Source organism: Thermobia domestica, chromosome 7 (assembly GCF_964235325.1).
Source record: "Thermobia domestica chromosome 7, izTheDome1.hap1.1, whole genome shotgun sequence".
NCBI lineage: Eukaryota > Metazoa > Arthropoda > Insecta > Zygentoma > Lepismatidae > Thermobia > Thermobia domestica.
This window is the reverse complement of record NC_137460.1, coordinates 228,537,638-228,541,843: the sequence shown is the minus strand read 5'-3', so window position 1 is coordinate 228,541,843 and position 4,206 is coordinate 228,537,638. Positions and strand designations below refer to the sequence as shown.

The 4,206-nt window shown below is 35.4% G+C and overlaps 1 non-coding gene across 1 annotated transcript; it reads left to right on the top strand.

Annotated features, from left to right (window-relative positions):
• The first annotated feature begins 3,811 nt into the window (after nt 1-3,811).
• Nucleotides 3,812-3,883, top strand: TRNAG-UCC (transfer RNA glycine (anticodon UCC)). Its single transcript has one exon. It is a non-coding gene; the product is annotated as a tRNA-Gly (tRNA).
• Nucleotides 3,884-4,206: the final 323 nt, after the last annotated feature.

Genomic DNA, 4,206 nt, shown 5'->3' with positions numbered 1-4,206 from the left:
TGGATAACGTATGCCCTATACAGATTTCTGTAGTAAACATAAGAATTCCGTATATTTGTACAATAGACTGTCCAGATAACGAAATTTTCTCAGTGTAGGAGTAAGTAGTAGAGAACATTGTATCCATGTGTTTTTCCGAGGTTTTCCCCATATTCTCATTCCACCAGTTATTTCATAATCATTTATCATTCAACTTTCATGAATAATCCAGCTCAGTGTTTCTTCCAGACCTGTTTGGGGGGAGTACTGCTCCCCCGGAGCTCTGAGAGTGCCTCCCGGAGGAGACCAAAATTATACGTCCACAATATAATAATAAATAGAATAGTACCAGCAGTGCCCCCCGGAATCCTAAGAGTACTCCCCTGTAACATTTTTTTTTTCTGAAAGAACGACTGATCCAGGTCCAGTAGCCTGAAGAACACAATCTCATGACGTTGAATTAAAAAGTTCATTTCAACTTTTAAGTTTTTGCTGCAGCTGCAAACCTTGAGTTGATATATTAATACGGTGGCGTTGGCTTTAGTTTGAGTCCCTGGTACTTCTGGGTTTGAGGTTGCATGAAGATGAACGTTTAATAGGTGACGTGATATTACGGTTAGATACAGTTTGTTGCAAATGTCCACCTCTGCTATTTGTGTTAAGGTGTGTCGTAGATACAGAAATCGATTAGAAGTTATAGTATCGGCTCTTTAATTTATGTGTGTGTACATTTATATGCAAAGTACAAGCCATCTCCCTGATATCCTCTTCGTGCTTAAAAGCGATAGTAGGGGAGTATTCAACATTTCCTGAGAGCTGCTGTCTCTGTGATAAAAATAAATGATGGTGATCTATCAATTGTGAAAGACATCTTTGGCGGGAAATTGCTTGCGTCCATTTCCTTGTTTTTAGATACAACAGAAAGCAATATCGATTTCATGAGAGTCTGTTGTCCCTTGTTTGGAGGGCAAAACCCTAATAGAAGGATTTACAACACTATTTTGTTTATCTCAAAATATCTTCAAATGGAAAACACCACTTCAGCCTCATCCACTAGATACACTCTTGGAAAAGATTGGAAAACTTCAATAAATAAATTTTTTTAGAAGTTTCTTGTAAACACGAACTTCATATTAAGTCATGTTACTGGATATCCTTCAAATATAGCATCTATGCTAAGGGTTGTATCTGTACTAAGTGTGGAAATTTCTTGTTGGGAAGCTCGCTGAAATGAGACTTTCTTGTGTAGGTCTAGAACCAAATGCAAAGGGAATATCCACCTCAGGAAGCGATCGGAACATTCTTATATAAGAGAACACGTCCATCTTTGCCAGCTATAGCTCAGTATCAGCGTAAACATTAGAAAACACAGAAAAATATATACACACTATTCTTAAGTATTTCATGCGGATTAAGAACATAGGGCCACAATTTGGAAATTTTACAGGTACAATCTGTTAATAAGGAATATTGATGTTTAAAGAAGTTGTTTGTATCAATGGTCACCTACCTCATATGAACATAAATACAACACTAACATTTTCGCTCGATTACTATCATATTTTGTAGAAACGCATCGAACTTCATATAACAAACATAAATTTACATTCATACATTAATTATTATCACAAACATGTCTTTAGGACTTGCTTAGCTCTATATTACAGCTAGAAACTTTGAAATGTCCTAGAGTCATCAACGTATGAAATATTGCTTAAAACGGAGTCTATATTGGTGAGTGAACTCTCAGCCTAGTCACCTCTTGAACGAAAATGATCCTGATGAATGCGAATTTGCATTTAAGACCAGGGGGTAAAAGTGAGAGGAAACGCAGAGGACGCCATTTCCCCAGTACCAAAAATATGTACGGTGTCCCTCCAGTTCCTAAAAAATTACAATGGGCAAAGATATGCAGGAGGACGGCGTAACGTCATGCCGCTACCTACCGTTCCCTACCTTTTCAGATACACTTTTACCCCTGTTTAAGACCAAAGATAATTTGGAGACTAAGATTTGCACAAGTGAGGTGGGGTTCACACTGGAAAATATCCTGTTGCTACGTAAAAAAATACAACAATAGTAAGATGGCTGATACTGTTGATGATGTTTTAAAATTTCAACAAACATTTAAGGGATAATTGCAGTTGCTAGATATGAAGTGTGAGAAAAAATAGTAGAGACAGTATTTCAAATGTATGCATTTTCTTTCTGAGTGCGAGTAACCATTTTATGGGAATGCTTTGTTTTAAATATGGCCTACTGAAAGTCCATTTCAGGTTTCATGAATTTGGCACAAAGACCTGATTAATTTATGGAAGCGGGCTTAAATGAATTTCTCTGGTATTACACATAGCAAACACGAGAAATGAAGATTAAGTGCTAATTAAGTAATAATATCAGCAGTTACTCTATAACAAAATCTTTATTTACTTGAATACTCATCGCTGCTAACGTGCCTACTCTATACAGACACACCTCACGCCACCACTCCGACCCACCAGCTTCAGCCTGTTGCGAATTGGAAGATAAATTTCTTGTTTCCAATGACCAAATAGCACAAGTTGGTTCCTGTTGTTGGTATAAAAAATTGTTTTCTGACGTATCAGTTTGCAGCTATACTGTCTGTCCAAGAAAATATCACTGTAGATTGTTTGAAATAAGAAAAGTGATATAAAATAATTTTATAAAGTAGCCTCCATATTCGTAATTTGCAAAAGGTATTTCTCTCTTCTTACTGTTGATATCAGCCCAATGATTGTGTAAAAAACTTATACAAGTATCTAAGCAATTTTAGTAAAACATTTATCACACATTTTGTACCATAATATATTCGTGCCTCAAGACTGTCCCAACTCATTGTATAAATATAATATTGGTTCTCAAGAGATTCAATTCATTAAATATGTGAATGATCTTGCAGTTATCTTGGATACCATTTTGCTCTTCCACAAATATCTAAAGATTGTGGTATGTAAAGTAAATAAAAACTTAACTTTGCTGAAGTGGTTGTGCCAAATTTAATAACATTAATAGCTAATTGCAAAATTCGTTATTTGTGCAATGGACAACCTCACCTGGAATATGAAATTATCAACTGGAACTGTAAATCTGCATGTTTTACAAATTGTGCAGAATCAATTGAAAGTAATTTTCTGGCATGGCTAAGATGTAATTTTAAGAAATTTAATGATATGAGTTTAATTAACATAGTAATGATTTGAACTTATTATCTTTGGTTGACAGGCGTTGTCAGTGTTGTTTTGAAACACCCTGTATAATTGAATCTTTTGGCTAACTCCATAATATATACCTGTATTTTTCTCACTTTTCTGTAACTTTACTTACATTTCAAATTAATTATCCTGTCTGTTTGTTGGTTTGTTCAAATACAATTCTCTCTTAAAAAATAGGTTTCCAGGTTATGTTGCCAACAGATAGCATTAATATCGCTATGCAACATACAAAAACAAAGAAAATGAAAAATGAAGAAACAAAAACAGAGTTAATACTCAATCTCAAAAACTACAATATGGAAAAACTGGTATAATTGTTTGCAGAAAATTGAACCCGGAGGAGAAAGTCACTAATAATATCCGAGCAGAGTTTCTACAGTATTAGATGACACCTGCAAACAGATGTATATTTACAGCCATATTTGTGGTGGAATGCTTAGAATAAATAACGTCTCGTAGAGAAAATGGTTAAAACAGCCAACAACTCATATCAGTCTATGTTTCCGTCGCTTTAATTATGTTTTCATAGCATTTGCTGAACAATTCGAAAATTTCTTTCCCTTCTTCACCACATTTTAAGAAAGACTTTAGTATACAGAGCGATGGTGGTGTAATGGTTAGCATAGTTGCCTTCCAAGCAGTTGATCCGGGTTCGATTCCCGGCCATCGCACGTCACATTTTTCAAACTTAATTCTCTATCTTTCTTGTCATCCTTTATGCGACTGAAATAATAATAATATGGTCGCTTACTCTCGGGGAGGAACAGATTGAAACTATTTTAGAACAAGAACCTAAAACGAATATTTGGATCCAAGAGGAATGGGAAATGGCGGAAATTTCATAACGAGGAACTACATAAATTATACGATTTACCAAACGTTGTTAGGGTCATCAAGTCTAGGAGGCTTGGGTGGGCAGGTCAAGTAGTTAGGATGGAAGTAAGTAGAAACGCTTTCAAAATCTTGACTGGAAGACCAATCAGAAAACAACCAT